The sequence below is a fragment of the Agelaius phoeniceus genome, chromosome Z, assembly GCF_051311805.1.
Source record: "Agelaius phoeniceus isolate bAgePho1 chromosome Z, bAgePho1.hap1, whole genome shotgun sequence".
Lineage (NCBI taxonomy): Eukaryota > Metazoa > Chordata > Aves > Passeriformes > Icteridae > Agelaius > Agelaius phoeniceus.
The window spans coordinates 88,445,011-88,463,750 of record NC_135303.1 but is presented as its reverse complement, the minus strand read 5'-3'; positions in this window follow the sequence as shown (position 1 = coordinate 88,463,750).

Below are 18,740 nucleotides of genomic sequence, written 5' to 3'. Positions count from 1 at the left end.
TTGCAAATACAGTTATTCCAAATAAAAATATTTACAGTAATTTCCAGTTCTTTAAATCCATTATTTAATGACAAAAAGTAAAACAACTATTTTACCAATTCTCACGTTTTTGTAAGTAAGTGTTTTCTTTTTATTAGGCCATTTTTCAAATTCCAGTCAAGCATTGTGCTTTATTGAAAGATAAAAAACAAACAGCAACCATTTTTTCTAGAATTAATTTTGTCAATACCGTCTGTTCTTTTATTATGCAATATAAGAACAATTAAACCATTTTTTAAAAGAAAGCATCTTTGAGGAAAACGATTCTCAGTTGTTGTTTCTTTCTTTAAAAAAGACCTAATAAGGAAATGCAGTTTTATTACATTTGTTATTGATGCTATAAAACTGTACTCCAATGTCTGCAAAATACAATTTAATTGATCATGCTGTGAAAATGCATTAATATGAGTTATTGAATTTTTCATGTGTATTTGAAATTATGTAAACATATGAAACTCTTCTATGGCACAGTGTAAATCTTTGAATTTCAGTTTAATCATTTTAATTTAAACATGTGTATGAAATAGGACCACAAAGAAAATTTTGACCCAAATTCCTTAAGCATCTGGAAAAGCTTGGCTATGAACTAAACATGACTAGGAAGAAAATACTGCATGATATCATCTCAGACTTCATTCATCAGTGAGATAATGGATTACTGTCATTAATCTTAATTCTTCTAATCATTGGTGGGAGGAAGGAAAAAAAAGGAAAAAAAAAGAAAAAAAAAGATGAAAAAATAAAAGAAAAAAGAAAAAGAAAAAGAAAAAGAAAAAGAAAAAGAAAAAGAAAAAGAAAAAGAAAAAGAAAAAGAAAAAAGAAAAATAGAAGGAAATGGGAAAAGAAAGGGAAAGGAAAAGGAAGAGAGGAGAGGAAAGAAGAAAAAGAAAAGAAGAGAAAAAGAAAAGAAAAGAAAAGAAAAGAAAAGAAAAGAAAAGAAAAGAAAAGAAAAGAAAAGAAAAGAAAAGAAAAGAAAAGAAAAGATATTTTTAGAACAATAACAAGGGAAAGACTCAAACTCAGTGAAATAATTATGAGTTGCTAAAGGTCCTGATGGACCTATAGGTGAACTAAAACAAAACAACTATATAGTAAATTAAATATCAAAAATAAAATATTTTTACAGGAAATATATACTTTATTAAAAGTAAATATATTTCAAAAATATCGATTTTTAATTTTTTTTATGATTGTTATTGTTTGTTAAGTTTTCTATTTTCTTGATTGCTCTGAAATATTAAATAATCCCTAAGTTTTTTTATTTACTTTCCCTCCCCTCACTCCCTATATTCTCTTTTGTTTTCCTCACAGTAGCTTTTTAGTTATAAAACAAATTATGAAAATATAGACCAGGCTTAAGTCTGTCATCTTAACCTCCCACCCCCTTTATTTTTCCTCTCTTTTTTTATGTTCCAAATTCTACACAGGATGTTTTTAGTCAGCTAATATAATTATTTGAGAACACTGAGAAATCAAAATTCATTTGAGTCTTTTGCTATAAACCTTTCTCTTTTTTTCTTTTTTTTTCCTTTTAATTAATTGATTCATTGTCTCATAGAATGCTCCCAGTCATCAGCTTGCAATTAACATTTTCAGTCTTGGCTCTTACTTGATATTAGGTCTTTCATTTGATCATTAAACCAGTGAGTGAAAGCACATATGACATACTGTGATAGTTTACTGATTAAGGTGAATATTTTCTAATATTTGGTTATTGCAATGAAGTACAGTTTACTTTTTAGTAGGAGTTTGACATTTTTTAGAAATGTTTAATAAAAACATATCCTAACAAAAAAAAGAAGAAATTATCTATCTAAAAATGGGCTGAAATAAATAGTGATCAGTAAAATATCTGAATATTTGTTTCAGAGTAAAGAGGAAGGATAATTCTAATTATCTATAAAAATTTGTTGTTCAGATATTTCAAAGATATTCAAAAATATGAATTTTATATTTTTAATGATAAATTCTCCAATTACTTTTGCCTTTTTTTCAATATTTCTGTTTTTCACAATTCTTAAAATTCAAGGTAAGCTTAGCCTATAGGTGTCTGATGAAAAATACAGAGCTGAGAGAGAGGAAGGGGAAAGAAATTTTGGGTAGTGTTGTATGGACTTGGCTCCCAGCCTGTGTCTTTCAGTCCATTACTATTATTGCTGGCAGGGGACAGATGCTTTGGGCAGCTTCATCCTCAGATTCCTCTTCTCAGGACACACAAATCCAACCACCCTGTACCAGTCCCTCACAAAATTTTGCAGTCATGGGGATTCTCCTTTTCCTACATCACCTGTTGTATATAACAGACGTTACATCCAGCCTGGCCTTGATGAACTGCAGGGGTGATGGGGCATCCACAGGTTCTCTGGGCATCCTTCTCCTGTGCCTCACCACTGCCATGCCACAGAGTCTCTTCCTAACAGCCCATCTAAACCTGCTCTCTTTCAGCTTAAAGCCATTCCCACTGATCTTACTCCTGTAAAATGTCTCTGCAAAAGTACTTTTCCTTGTGTTGAAAAGACACATTCAAGTCTCCTCAGAGCTTTCTCCAGGCTCAACAATCCCAATTCTCTGTCTTCTCTTATCTACCTGTTCCTGCCCTGATGTGCAACACAGTTTGATTTTGGTGTTTCTCAGCTTCCCCTTTTTGAATGTTGTGAGATATTAATTATTTCACATTTAAAAAAGCAGCCACATAAGGATATATTAAAAACAAAATTAACCTAACCTAAACAAAAGCTTTAAGTTATGGAACCAGAGCATTATTGCTGCCTTGTAAGTAATTTTTAAAATCTTTATTCTTATCCCAGTGTTCACTGCGCCTTGGACCAGACATCACAGACACTTTCCTCCCACTTTCTTTTCTCTCCAGTGGCAGACTGCGTGACCCTGGGGTTCAAAGCACAGTTTGGGATATGTGTTCTCATCCTTTCCCACTCTGATACAATTAACTCCCTGAGCTACACGCGCTGCTTGAACAAGTGAATAAATCCTGAAGTTATATTCTGAATGGACCGTGGTGTTTTCAGTTGGCTCCGTGAAACCAAATGATCAATACTTTCTTCCTTGCAGTGCCTTTTTTATCAGAGTTTGCAGCCTCCCACCAAGGTTCATAACCTTGGCAGTCATCTTTCATCCTGAACTCTCTTTGATTATAATTTTACATCACACAAATTTCATTCTATCATCTCCAAAACATAGCAAGGCTGTGACCAAAGCTGTCTCAGGATGATGCCAAGTCAATAATTCATACCTTTATTACATCTCTGCTGGGTAGCTGTAATTCAACCTAGTTGTTGTAATTGTAGTACGCTAGCACCTGTAGATTGGTGTGCCTGAAGCAGTTTTGTGTCCAATGATTGTTCCATGCCTTTTACAATCTTATCTACTTGTCTAATGCATCTGTAATATATAGAAAATGCCTACCACACCTTACAGAGACAAAGAGTTTATGCCGCTTAAGATTTTAAATCCTTCCTCATGAAATACCACAGCTGAAAGATAATTCTTTTAGACTATCAATTATGCTCAGGTTTATATTCCCTTTTCCTCCCCTCCTTCTTTCCTTTCCTCCTCTCTTCCTTTATTACTCTTTTTCTCCTTCACCTTCCTTTTTACCTTTCACTTCCCTTCCCCATTTTCCATCTGCTTGCAAATACACAGAGTATTTTTGATTTCATCTGTTGTATTTTAAATTTTGAGTTACTGCACAGGGGACACAGAAAAATATTTTCTTGAGGGCCATTAGAATCAGTGGCCTGGGCTCAAAAACTGTAATGTGAGCAAATAAAAGACTATGTGAAAGAATAAAGAGATAATGCCCATTTTGGCATTCATTCTCAACAATTTCTTCTTGTTTTTTGAAGCAGTTACCTATGGAAAAATTACTGATGGAATAGCCACAAAAAAACCCAGTTCCATCCATTTTCTTACCCTTTAGACTGTGGAATTACATAGTGAGAAAAAACCCCAAAAAAAGCAGTTATATTTAGAAAGCACAAAACAAAGCTTTTTTCTTGCTGGGTGGTTCCCAGTATGTACTGTTGCCGGGCATTATTACATTCAAGATACAAAAATTCATATTTGCCTTTTTAGAACTTCACGAGGCTTTTCAAGGATCTTTTCTGCAACCTGTGGAGATCCCGGTGAGTCACAGTAGTTCTCTCCAATTTTATGTCATCCAGAAACTTGTTGAGAGAAAATTCTTGTCCATCATCCTGTAATACACAGGGACAAAGATGGTCCGTGTAATTTCTGATGAGTCCAAAATAGCATGCCATATATACGTTATATACTTTGTGCTATGAATTTGTTACATCTCAAAAAAGTCTATTTTATTTCTTAAATCTGAACTTATGTTCCTAAATTCATAAAGCTGTGTGGCTTTCTTAAGGTAAAACTTTGCCCCCTTGTTCCTAAAAGTTTTTCCTTGTTTTTGTTTCAAGAAGCTGAAGAAGCGTGCACTAAAAGTATGCATACAAACAAAACTATCAGACAAGCCAAAAACTACATTATTTTTGTAGCAAAGATCTTAATTTTAAATAATTTCATGTGTTTTACTGTGCATATCTGGAGATTTTAAATGTTGTTATTTAGAAAATAATGATCGTCCTTATTGTAACCAAGTATAAAATTAGTACTCCCACTTTTAACTTAATGAAAGAGAGTGGTTTGCCATAGAAAACTCATGGTATTGTACAGACCTAAAAGAGTTGGTGTTTCCTCCAGAAGCAGATAAAATGCTGACCTTTCTTTTTAGCCATAATAATAGATCAGAGGAAACCAGACACCTTGTGAATACACCCACAGTATATCAGCATCACACAGTTTACATTTTGAAGCATATTTATCATAACTGAGTCAAACAGGGCAAAATTCTCAAACCAAGTTATAATTTACAATCCAGCATTTGTGACCCTGGCAACTCAGTAATTATTTGGCTTCTGCTTGTGTGAGTGCGCATGTGTGTTTATTATTTTATTTATTTATGTGAAATGTGTGTACACAAGTTTTATTTTGGAAGCTTATGTTATAAAAGCTCTGCATGTGATTTATTAAAAACAAACCATGTAGCAAAAAGAAGATTATATTCCCCTCATAATGGGATAGGGTGCTTGCAAAACCCTGGAAATAGAATGCTAACTAGTAGCTCTTTGAGAGTTGCCAGCTGAAGAGCTGTTGAATATAAGCTGGCTTTGCTGCTCTTTTAGCTTTTGAGACTACTTCTCCTATTTTTTATTTGTATTTTTTAACTTTTGGATGTTGTTTTCTCCCCTCATCTCCTTAGGCTCCATTCTCTGGACCTCTGTCAATACAGAAAAAACAGATGAGAGGAACAGATCTAATAGGACAAGTGTGATGCAGCCAAGGTATCAAATTTCTGCTTTCTAGTGGACAGATGCAGATTTAAACTAATTTGTGTCCCCAGGGTGATTTGTCATGCATCTGGAAAGGGTGGAAAGGGTGTCCAGGAAGGAGATATTTGGAACTGGGTTGGAACATAACAGCTTGGCATACTAAGGGATTTGAACAGGTTCAACCACTTCAGTTCTGCACTCACAGAGGAGCAGATTGTGCTGAAAAACTCTGATGGAGATGAGGTAAAAGGATGTCATCAGAATATTGCTCAGGTGAATGTCTTTCAGGAACTACTTCACTTCTAGTTTTACACCTCTCCTTAACACATGAAGACTTAGGGGGAGCTTTCCTGCTGTATTCAAGTCTCTCAGTCTTTCTTCTGACTCAGCCAAAAATAAGGCCACATCATGCAATAGTCAGCATTATAACTAACACAGTGAATCTCACTGGTTGCAATGGTATTTTTCTCAGAGGAGATTTATCATCCCCTCATTATCAGAACCTACCTGTTACAAGCACCTTTAGGACAAGAGTGATGGGTATCAGAAGGCATGGTGATTCTCAGTGATGTCTGTAAGTGAGGCCCTTGGATCCAGAAGAAACCTGTCCATGCTGAGACAGATATCTGTGTACTCTGGACTGACTGTCCACACAGTGTTTTGTTCACAAGCATCAGAAATCTTTAGAGTGCTGACACCAAGGGCAGATAGGAACACCAGCTACAAAAGAGAGGTCTGTCACTGAAATACATCCCCTTTCTTGAAGTATTTTTTCTTAATTTGGCGCTCATGTCAGGACTGAGATAAACTCTAACCAATATTAATCTGTACAGCCATCTTACATTTCTGCTATATTAATGCTCTCTGTGTGTGTAGCTGAGGATAATTTAGGGTGGGGCTTTTTTGGTTTGGTTTTGGGTTTTTTTGGTTATGTTTTTGGGTGGTTTTTATTTTTTTTTAATGGCAGAAGTTAATATCATATCACTTTTTCAATTCCTTCTTTATTCTTTGTTTAAGAATGCATACTTCCTCTTCTGCTCCTAAGAATTATTTTTTAATACAGGGCAGGAGACTTATGGACATCAAGAAAGTAAAGACCAAGTTGATGGGGCTCTCAGTAACCTGGTTTAGTGGAAGATGCCCCTGTTCACAGCAGAGGGGTTGGAGCTATATAATCTTTAAGGTCCCTTCCCATCCAAGCCATTTTATGTTTCTACAAAAAGAGTAAAAGTTCTCCCCATGTTAAATTCAAAATAAGCTCAAGGGTAATACAAACAAGCTACTGTAACACAGAGAAAAAAGTCAAAAAGTATGAGAGTAAGAAAAGTGAGATTGATATGTCTTGTCAACTGAAAGATGGAAACTCAAATGAAGGCAGTAAAGACTGTGAAATAACCTTTATTTTGTACATACACACTTGACCACCCTAATGAGAAACTACCATATGACTGAAATGCCTCATTTTGCATGATAATTTACACTTTTATTTTAAATAAAATTCATCCCTGCAACAAAGAACAAAATTAAAAGTAAAAAGGAAGAATGCAAATATAAATCAGTGTAACTTTCTTTTGCCTTGCATTACATAATTGTAAAAAAAGAATGAAAATTATTTCCCTTCACAGGACATGCAGAATCTTAATTTAACTGAGGTCTTTGAGTGGAAGTAGCAGGAAAAAAAATATTATTATTATGATTGTTGTTATTATCATTACAGCTATCATAATAGCAGCCATCAGTATCAAATTCATGACAAAAAAAGAGCCAGCCGATCATTTTCATAGCTGTGTTTACTAGGATGAGGAGTAAACAGGACAAATAAATCTCACCATCTGTTTAATGCTATGCTTTTGTTTAGAATTCTAGTGGTAACAATGAATTACTGTACTTCCAGAATTCTGTACTTCCAGAGTATTCCTTGTAAAGGATTAACTAGCAAACCATATATATTAATTAGATGTGTGCAATACCATTCCACTCATCACACATTGAAAACATCTTTAAAAATTGCTATTAGAATGTCATTGATAAATTAATCTCTGTTTTTTCTCTGATTATTTTACTCTGGGTGGGGGGGGGAGAAAAAAGAAATATAAACATGTTTCCCTCTTCAGAGATATGAATAAAAGAATTTAAGTTTAAAGTTAACAGAATTAAAGTTTAAAGTGCAACAGAATTTAAGTTTAAAGTTCAACCAGCATAGAACTATATTTCCGAGTTTATTCATCTCACCAAAGGGTCATCTTCTTACAATAATATGTGATGAATAACAATAATATAACAATACTATAATGACTGTTTTCAAAATACACTAAGATAAATATCTCAGATTTATTTTTTTTTTTAATTTAACTACGTTTAAATCCCTTATGAACTTTGCCAAGTCACCTTAAGGCCTTAAATTGTTCAGGGGATTTTTTTGGCCTAATGCTTTCTGTCATGCTTAATCAAACAATCAATTTTAACAGAAGCTGATTGTCCAAATAAGTTTAGCTTAAATTCCAGGTATTGGATGACATCTCCAGGTTATCAGAAATAACAAATTGCCAAGCCTGGTTTTAACTAGATGATAGAAGATGACCTGACATGAGTGTACTCTGAAGTGTGGTGTACCCTGGGGGCATGGGGTGGGGAGCAGGATCTGTGGAAGACTATAAAGGATACTGAACAGAGATTCTGTGAAATGGATAGTGACATCTACCCTCAGCTCCACCAGTATAAAAAAGGACCTTTGATATAGCCAATGGAAGTACACAGGTGTAAGATCTAAATAGATGAGAACAGAATTAAACACTTACCATGGAGGATTCGCAAGAATCTTGAGGTTGTTCTTACACTCTTTTCTTATCTGTATAGAATAGTATTAAACTTCTTGGATTAGTACCAGTAAATCTGAGTTATGATCCCATTTAGAATTATGTGTATGTATACTCCTTAAATAGAAAATATATAGGCACATTGTATCTTCTATCTGTCTCTGTTTTATCAGGATTTCACATAAATATATGGATGTTGTCACTAACATCAGAACATTAAAAAAATCACTAACTTTCAGTCTGGATACTTCCCCGTAGCCAGGAGATCTTAGCTACTACTGCATTAAACAGGACCATTTTAATGTACCATAAGTAAACATTTTGAGCTGGGAAGCCTGTCCTCTGACAATGTCAGATCCCAGCAGAAAATTACAACCCAACACAAGCAGATATGGGCTGAATCAAGAGAAAGCACTGCTTGCCAGCATTTGCAATTTCCTTTTAAGACCACTGTTGTACAGAAATTTAATACTCATAACAGGATTGGAACAGAGTTAGAAGTCGAGTCCTTCACTGAGATCAAGGTCCAGTTTTCCTGGTCATATGGTTTCACTTTGTCTGGAGCCCAAGTCCCTGATATACTGTAACCCATAGGTGTCTCCTACTTGTCTGCAGAAAATCAGTTTTATGTGTGCTGGATCCTTGCACTGCTTTTGGCTCTTGTCCCTCATGCAAAGTTTTAGAACAATGGGACTGTGTCTTAGAAAACTTAAACCTTGACCAGATTTCAGAAAAAAAAAATCCCAAACTTCAATACTCTCTGTGAAATACAAAGTGGAAAAACAGTTTTCTCAATGTAAATAAGATATTTTTGTGCTGTGAAACATAACCTTGTTGTTATGGATTCTAAGATGATTATTTCTTCAATTCTGCTCTTTGAATTCTATTGTGTCTTTTATTTAAATTCATCATTTATTAACTTTTCCTTTTTTCATTTTTTTGTTTTGCTTTGTTAGGGTTTTTTTTTTTTTCCAAAAAGCAAGCAAACTAATGAACAACCAAAAATCTAAAGAAAGTACTACAAAAAGAATACAAATTAGGCAAATGAAAGTTTGCTAAGGACAGCAGGGGACATTTAACTAATTTTGAAGTACCTTGGTTCTTGTTAATAGATTCATCTTCATGTTCCTATGGGAAAAATTACCTTCAGCTATTTTATTAATAAATTAAATGGAATTAAATGAAACAAAATAAGCTTAATTTTAAGGAAAATAAAACCCAATTCATAGTTTAAATAAATAAATACATCCAAGGAAGTCTCTGCTTTTAATGAGGTGTTATATATACTGGAATCATATACCAGAAATGCTCTCCAACAAAAGTAGGCTTCCCAATACTCTTCAAACTTCATCTAAATTTAAATCAAAGGACATCATAGAAAATCATAGAAGATAAACAACTAGGAGTATCTTTATGAAAAATAAGCAAAAGATAAAGTAACAAATAAAATAGGCTATACAAAACTAAGTTTGAAGGTTCTTTCTCTTTTCCTTTTCTTTCTTCCTTTTTTTTTTTTGAGTGAAATGCTACATTTGATTCTAAAGTATGAGTTAGTTGTCATATACTTGCAAAAAGAGTTCAGGCCACGGACAGCAATATCCTTGGAGTTGCTTTTCCTTCAACCCAAAAACTCAGTGACAAGAACAGCTTCAATTTGTTTGTTCCTTTGACAGCATTTGAGCAATACAGCTCATCCCTTAAAAGAATGGTTCAATATTTTTATCTCCTGGAAAGGTGAAGGAAGATTCCTCTAACTCTTCTATTGTCGTTTTTGTTTGTTTGTTTATTTTTGTACAAGCAACTAAAATTCAGGTGTCCCACAGAACCACAAATTTTAAAATTCCTCTCTCTCATCCATATTTAAAAAATGCCAAATCTGGCCAGCTCCAAGAGGAAGAAGTACTGAGGAAAATTTTTTTCTAAAAATCTTGCTGTCAGCATGGTTAACAACAGGAGTCACAATATCAAAGATATTTACACTGTAATTTAAGATGATCTAGTCCAACTGTTAACTCAACCTTGCCAACCCCTCCCCTAAACCATATTCCCAAGTGTCACAACTACAAGTCTTAAACCCTTCCAGGAATGGTGACTCCCTCATTCCCCTGGGCAGCTTGTTCTAATGCCTCACAACATTTCTGGGTTTTTTTTCTAATGTCCAAATAAACCTTCCGTGGCATACCTTGAGGCTGTTTCCTCCCATTCTGTCACTTGTGATATGGGAGCAGGGTCTGACTCACACCTGGCTCCATTCTCCTTTCAGGGAGTTGCCGAGTGAGAAGGTCCCCCCAAGCCTCCTTTTCTCCAGGCAGAGCCCTCCCAGCTGCCTCAGCCTGTGCTCCAGACCCTTCCCCAGCTCTGTTTCCTTCTCTGGACACACTCCAGCCCCCTCAGTGTCCTTCTTGCTGTGAGCAAACAAAGCTGAGCACACATTCCAGGTGTGGCCTCAGCCGTGCCCCCAGCCCAGGGGGACGGGCCCTGCCCTGCTCCTGCCGGCCCCTCCATGGCTGACACAGGCCCGGGGCCTTTGGCCTCCTTGGCCCCCTGGGCACACCCAGCTCCTGTCCAGCCACTGGAAACCAGCACCTCCAGGGCCTTTCCCACTCAGCAGCTTTCCAGCCACTGTCCCAGCCTGGAGCTGCAGGGGGTTGTTGTGACCCAGGGACAGGACCCAGCACTTGGCCTGGTTGAACCTCACACAATTGGCCCCGGCCCATGGATCCAGCCCGTGCAGATCCCTCTGCAGAGCCCCCCTGCCCTCCAGCAGATCAGCACTCACATCCAGCTTGGCCTTGTCTCAAACTGACAGAAAGGGCTCTCAATCCCCTCATCCAGATAATTTATATAAGTATTAAAGAAGGCTAAGGCCAGTATTAATCCCTGAGGAACACCACTGGTGACAGGACACCAGCTGGATGCAGCTCCATTCACCACTGACTCATCCACTCTGCTGAATTAAGACTTTAATACGGAGAAATTGTTTGCTACCTCACAGGGCAGCAACCTATTTAGTTCTAAATTATACTAACATATATAGATGAAGCTATATATATAGCCACATATATAGTGGCTTTCATCCTTAGTATTAAGTGGTATGTAGAGTCATAGAATGAATACAGCAATAATTTCTGTTCCAGTTGGACCTCCACTTCAGCATTTACAGATTTTTATTTAATTATCAATATGAAACAGAATTGATATAAACTTTGTTTACCTGACAATTTAAGAAGACTTCCAAAAGACTCAAAGTAGATGTTAAAGTCACTTTGAACGTTAAAATAATATAAAAATAATATCTTGAGTCAACAGGCCTATCACTATATTTTGGATTGTTGGGTTTTTCTTTTAGTTGATAAGAAGTTTGATCAAAAAGAAATTAAGTTTGAGAGGAGGCTAAAAAAAAAAGGTGGATTGTAATAATTAAAATAAACTTTAAAAATGTTATTGTCTTTATGCAGGAGGCATGTTGAATTGTATTAGTATAACAAAGATAGAAAAAACCAAGGAAATGCAATGGCATAATATGCCATCTCAGTTCTTCTCTTACCTGTGGGCCTTTTCTCTGTCTTTCATTACATTTTCTGTCCATTTTTTTTTTAAGTCCTTAAACATCCCTTCAGCTAGTCCTCTAAATTGAATAGAATTTTTCTTTTTTGTTTCAAATTTTGACCAGAAATTCTTATCAACAAGTATGACCAACATTCCTCACCTCTATCATAACACTTTTGTCACCTTTCCATTGAAAAACAAGCATCCAAACCCACTAATCTCTTTTCATATTAAAAACAAACAAACAAAAAATAAACACAAAAACACAACAAAAAAACCCCAAACCAAACCAAACCAACCAACCAACCAAACAGCAATAAAGTCTTTGTCTGCTCTTAGATTTGGTGTAATTACTCTACCAACTTTCTCACACCACTGCTGACATTCTTCATCTATTCATTGAGTCTGTATATTTCTGTTTGTGAGAACTAGGCAAGAAGTGACAGTTCACATCTTCTGATTATGATGCCTAAAGCTGATACTTCACTCCTCCACTTCTTTCTGTTTTTTTCTCCTCCTCTTCCTTCCCCTATTTCTCTCTCCCCTTCATTTCTCTTCTTCAGAGACAAAACCTTTTACATTATTCAGGTCTCCATTACATGCTACATTTTTGTTTTGTTTGTACGTGGGACTTTGAAGATCTGTAGTTCTTTTCAACATTCAAGGTCATTGGACCCCTTACTCATATGCAGTGCTATGCCACTTGAATTAGTATTACCCTTCAAAGAACAATATTTCACAGCGACAGCAGTCACTGTGTAATGAGCTTTGTTAAAGCTGTTAATGCCAAAATGCCTTTTTGTCTTCACATGCTTTCTGTCTCTGCAACCAAAAGAAATGTTTGATTGGAAAATTGCCATGTCGCCAGCAATGAATTTTGCATTTCCTTATAAAAACAAGATTTAAACACAGTTTTGGAGATCTTTTGTTGCTAATGTTGTTATGATTTCTCCTCCTAATGAGCTGAACAAGGAGTCTGATTGTGATAGCTGCCATGTTGTGGAATAAATGGGAAAAAATATTAATATCTAAAATTTTAAGCTCAAAAATGTGATGAAGTTTCAGAATACTTAAAAAGAAGAGAATCCATATTACTGAAATGTTTAAAGTGGTGTTCCAAATGATGTCATTTTTTCCCCACATAAACCCCAACAAAGATTTTCTAGTAGTATTTCTGCATGCAATCATAATGCAATATTAACTTACACACTGAAAATAGATGAAATTGTGATAGAATATTATTCCAGTTATTGAAAAAACATATTTACAAGCAATGAATTTCCCTCCCCACCCCTCCCCTTCCCTCCCTTCCCCTCCCCTCCCCTCCCTTCTATCCTCTCTCTTCCCTTTTCTCCCTTACTTCTTATCCTGAAGCAGTAGGATTTAAATCAAAGTTAACTCAGTAATTATGTATTTGAATTCCTTTCAGACTCTTAGGTAAATACCATCTGGTCCTGATGATTTGTTACTTTTTATCGATATGTCTAAAATCTCCTCTGCTGACACTTCATTTTGAGACTGACATTCAAACACAGAGAAACAACCAAATTTCCCATCTTCACGGGGAACATGGATATGAAGAATTCATTTTTCTTTTCTGCTATGACATTATCTTCCTTGTATGATTCTTTTACATCTTGGTCATTTGTAAATCCCATAAACTCTCTGGCAAGTTTCTTGCTTTTGATGGATATGAAAAATTTTTTTTATTACTTCTTTTATTTTAGAAACTTCAGCAGCTTGTTTTTCACACTAATCTTTTCATCCCATTTTTATTAAGTTTTAACATTCGACTTGTCCGCAGTGAAGCCTTTTTGCTATTTTCATTGAGTGCACATGCCTTCCACTTTTGAAAGATATTGATTTATTTCTAAACTAAACTGGAGGGGGTTACTTCGCTTTGAAGGATGACACAAATGAAAAAATATGGGGAAAACAGGAAAAAAAAAGAAAAGAAGGGCTGTTAACTTCAAGGAATGAATATCAGAGGATAAAAAAAAAATAAGGAAATAAGAAATAAAGGAGATTAATCATATAGTTAAATTTACACTATATCTAATGTCAGGTTATGAAGCAATTTTTTTTTTGTTCCACCTCAGTATTTGCAGCAGCTGCTCCTTAGAGAAAGGACACTGTACATGCTTCTTCTCTCAGCCACAACACTGTTTCCTGAAACATTCCTGATGGCAGCTTGAGCAGCCCGCCTTTACATGGCAGCACTAAGGTGTGTCTTGGATACTTTACAGCATTGGTACTTTATAGTCTGATTGCGTTATTCTAATATTTTTCAATAGCTCAGAGGTCCTAAAAAGGTACAGCCAGACCATCCAGTCATCAAAACTAAATTTCAAAACAGTCTGTAGCCTGCAATTCAAAGCTGTCAGTTTTTAAGTCCATTTGGAAAGGACTGATTTTTTAAGCCTTGTACAGCCATTCCCTGTCAATTGAGAGGAAACAAGTCTGGAAGTAGAAATGAATAAATGATTAGAGGGTATCCCTAAAGATTGAATAGAAACCTGATAATTTTATATGTTGAATTCAATTTAGAGATACAGCTTTTTAATACTGACAGCTATTGTCTGTTTATTTAACATTTGGGTGGTGGTTGGTTTGGGGCTTTTTTTTTTTTTTTTGGTGTTAAAGTCTTATTTTCCACAGCAATATTTAAAACAGTGTCATAAAGCTTGTCAGTACATGCTATCTTTATTTTAGAACTTATTTATGCTGCAAATCAAACTAGAAGTAAAAGCATAAACAACAGTTGCATATAAAAGTCAAGACTTTTTCTGACATAAGGTTCTAAAGGCGGGCACCAAAATGGCATAACTAAGTTCAAAACCATGTTTCTGCAGGGTTAAGCATCCATGGCTCCTTATTATATACAACCCAAACTGGGAATGCCAAGTGATTCCTCAGAAAATCCATTCTCTTTCTGTTAATATTTGCTAAGAGTTTGAGGTTCTGACTGTACAACTTCTTTTTTGAAACATTAAGGACAGATGCTAACACGACCATTTGGTATGCCAAAATGCATATCAATTTTTACAGCAATTCTATTTAAATAATAATAATAATAATAAAATCCTCTATTTTTCTCTGATAATGAATGTCATTAATTTGATGTCCTTACTTTACTAACCCTTTAAGTCTCCACAAGAAATTTGCCTCATTTTTCTAATGGGAATATTGCACAGCAAGGTGTTTACATTGCTCCTGTAAACCTCTCTAAAAACCATACATTCCTGCTTTTGCTGAACTATTTTCTGGACCTGGAATATAATGTTCTCCCTGTATAATTGGATGTGTGTCTGGGAATGTGAGTGGGAAATAGGAGACCTGCTTGAGCAGTGGAGGATGCACTGTCCTTGAAAGCACCTGTCCTTGATCACAATTACATTCTTTCCATAGGGAAAAAAGTTTGGGCTTGGAACTTTTGGGGCAGTTAACATACCCTGCCAATACAACCTATTTCAGTTGTAAACTTCTGGTGGTAAAAACAGACTACTATCCACACTTATATAAATGCAATCATAATGGATGCTTTGAGGCATTTTAGTAATAAAAACTTAGGTAATAAGATGAGGAAATTCCTTTTTCTGAGGAAATAAAAGATATCTCATTAATATTTTTGCAATGAATCAGACTGAAAAAAAAATCCATGGAATGTAATATTAAAAAATATTTATTTAAAATGAAACATTTCTTTAATCAATTTTTGACTGAGCTTTTTTGTACTAAATCTGAAATGCAGTTTCATGTTGTTTACCTTTGCCTACTGAAATCTGACCCTTCCAGGTAACTGACACTGATTCTGCTCAATTCCATGTAAATCCTCTAACAGATTATGTTTCTGTATTGCACCAAATGATATGCAGTTGCTGAAAAATTGTGTCACTTGAAGCTTCAATTCATTATGAACAGCATATCTCATGCACTCATAAGAGAGTATAGGATAATCAGAGTTATGCTTTCCAGGATGCTGTGAAGCACAAAAAAAGAGAATCTTTAAGCAAAAAAAAATCCAAATCAGCAGGAGAAGTGTAAAATGTAACATTCAACTGCCTGGTACTCCACATTCCAGTTACTCTATGGTTTGCCCAAACTTCTGCTGAAGCCTTCATATTTCTAATGGCAGCTCTTCAAAGAGATGAAGAAAATTCCTACATATTTTCATAGAAAATGTGTCTTGTGTTCAACCACAAACTAAACAAACCATACACAGAACCTGAAATTTGAAAGAATGTTCTGGTAGCGGATTAGTTCTTGATCTTTATTTACACAGTTGTATTTAAATAAGTCTAAGTGGTGACACAATATGAACAGTCTGTTTATATCAACAACTGATATTACTACCCGTAAGATGATGAAAGCAGTTTCAAGTTTGGAAGATGGATTAGAAAAAAAAATTTTCTGTATAAATCTCTAATTTACTGCCAAGCCTAAGTGAATTGCCCACACAGGTATGGGGCAGAACTGCTGTACATTCCAGGACTCCTTATTCCCAGGTTTGTGCCTGAATAACACAACAACTCTTTCTCCTATTCCTGGCATTGACTGTTGCTCCTGTAATTGCCTTCACTGTTATGAGTCTTTTTTTTTTCCTTTCCCTATAAAAGAAATTACAGCTTGTCTCTGTAGAAGATAAAACCTGAGTAACTGCTGTACCAAAGAAGTGCAGCAGGTTTTGCAATAATGTGAAGAAGGGAAGATATGCGACTTGTGGGCAATTAATTACATTCAACACACAGACCTATAGGAGAGCCACTTATTTTTAACTCCTTTTAGTTATTTTTCTCTAGAAAAGGGGCTTTAGCCCCCCAGCTTCTCTCTGAAGAAACTTTGAGACCAGCCATAACAGGACTCATGTTGTTAAGCCTGCTGGGTAGCGCCAGAACAAAACGTGATGACAGAGTCACCCACAGAGAGAGCTGTCTTATTTATCTCCATGCTGGCAAACTGATGCACTCCTAGCAGTAGTAGTTTTCCCTGTAATCATTTGTATTATTATTTATAACAAATTACATGTCAAGGGCACAATGGCAGATTGGTGTATCCCATTAATTTTTTGTATGAGGGGTGGAGGGAATAAAAGGCTATTACTGTTACTAGAAATACATTGACAATTTATTTTACCTGTGAACTGAGAAGTTCTTTGCATTAAAACTTTTATGAGACAGGTAGAACAGGAGAGAGACAAACTCAGACAGACTTGAGAAATGGAAGGAGAAAAAAGGGGAAGTGGGATGTTGAGACTTGGAGAAGAATCAGATTTGGGTATAAGTTTAAATGGTATCTTTAATTGAAGCATATTTACTAAGACAAAGTTTTCTAGTTTTTTTCTATTAGAAACACTATTAAATGCAAATTTTCCAAGAGATCTGCTGATGAATATTTAGTTGAAGATAGTCTACTGATGACAGTAGTAGATGGCATCTATTTTTTAAGAGGATGATGTAACATTCTCTGCAAGGAGATGTTGTAGGTCGCTGGTTTCAAGCTTTATGCAAGAGTTAGTGAGATTCATGGAAGGAATTTATCCTAAACAAAGAGAAGGGGAGGCAGAGGCAGTTCAGAGCAAGGTTTAAGCATCACAATGAGTTTAATAAGCAACTGAGTGCAAGAGAAGAAAAATGTGAAAACATTTGTGAAAGAAGTAGGGGGAGGAAGAATGAAAGCTTGAACTCTGTGGCCTGTGTTCACACAAGATGATTGTAATTGTCCTTTTTGGCCTTAAAAATCCATGAATCCATGAATGAATGAATGAATCTATGATTCTGGGACAAAAGCTGAGAGAGGGTTCAAAGATTGCAGGTCCAAAGTCAAACTCATCAGTGAAGACTTATGAAAAGACATGATTGATGACAAACCTTGTCCTTAGATTGTACGTGAGGCTAGTGCTTTTTAAAAGTGACACTTGTCACTTTTCCATCTCAGCAGGAGGAGAAGAAAAACATATATATAATCTTTGTCAACATCAATTTTTCTTTCAGGTTTATTGCAATCATAAACTGTACTGCACAATGAAAAAATACAGTGTCACCTTGGGTCCATCAAACTTGACACTAAAAGGTTAAATGGATTTCTTAGCTTAGCTGGATCCAAAGAGGAAGAGTACCCACAGAATACACTGCACAGATTAATACTGTCCTTTCTTCTCTTTTTCTTGCAATTGCAGACAAAGTTTACAGACAAAAAAATGGACATTGCCTTCAGCTCAGCAGCCCAAAGGTAACTGTATCAATAAGTTCCAAAGATTTGATGGTTCTTTCAGTGGGTGATTTGCAGTGCTAAGCATTATGGCTCCGAAGAGATGCACAGATTGGAAGTTTGTACATATGAGGTGGCAAGCTACTCAGCTATATTATTTGCACCAAATTGGGTGGAGTTGTCCTCACTGAGCCTTCTTTTAACCTGCTGGACTAAGCATTTCCTTTTTCCTCTTCATTTTCAAACCCAGTCTTATTACATCTCTTTCTCTTTTTCTCCTTTATCACTCCCTTGGCTGTGCTGCTACACTTGACTGTTCTTTTAAAAATCTGCAACTGCACAGATTTAAGACAGGAACAGTGAGACAAGAATGGAATGGGTTGTTTATGTCTATATTGGAACTGGTGAGAAACTTTACAAATTTTTTCGTTTGCTTTTCTTCATAAAGTAAAAGAAAAAAACAAAAACAAACAAAAACATCTAAAATAAAAAAGAGAGAAAAGAAAAAAAAAAGCTGGAATGCTTCTGTCATTAAGACATAGAATATCTTGCATTCTGCTGTTCCTGCTAATTTCTGGGGGGAAACCAGTCAGATTTTTCTGGCTTGAAGAAAGTAGACACTGGGAAAATTTCTCTTGAATGAAATGCCATGAATTATTATTATTATTATTATTATTATTATTATTATTATTATTATTATTTTAAAAATACTACTTTTATTCAATGATTAAATAGCCAGAGTGTTCAGTTGCTTGTTTAAAATATTTTAGAGGGA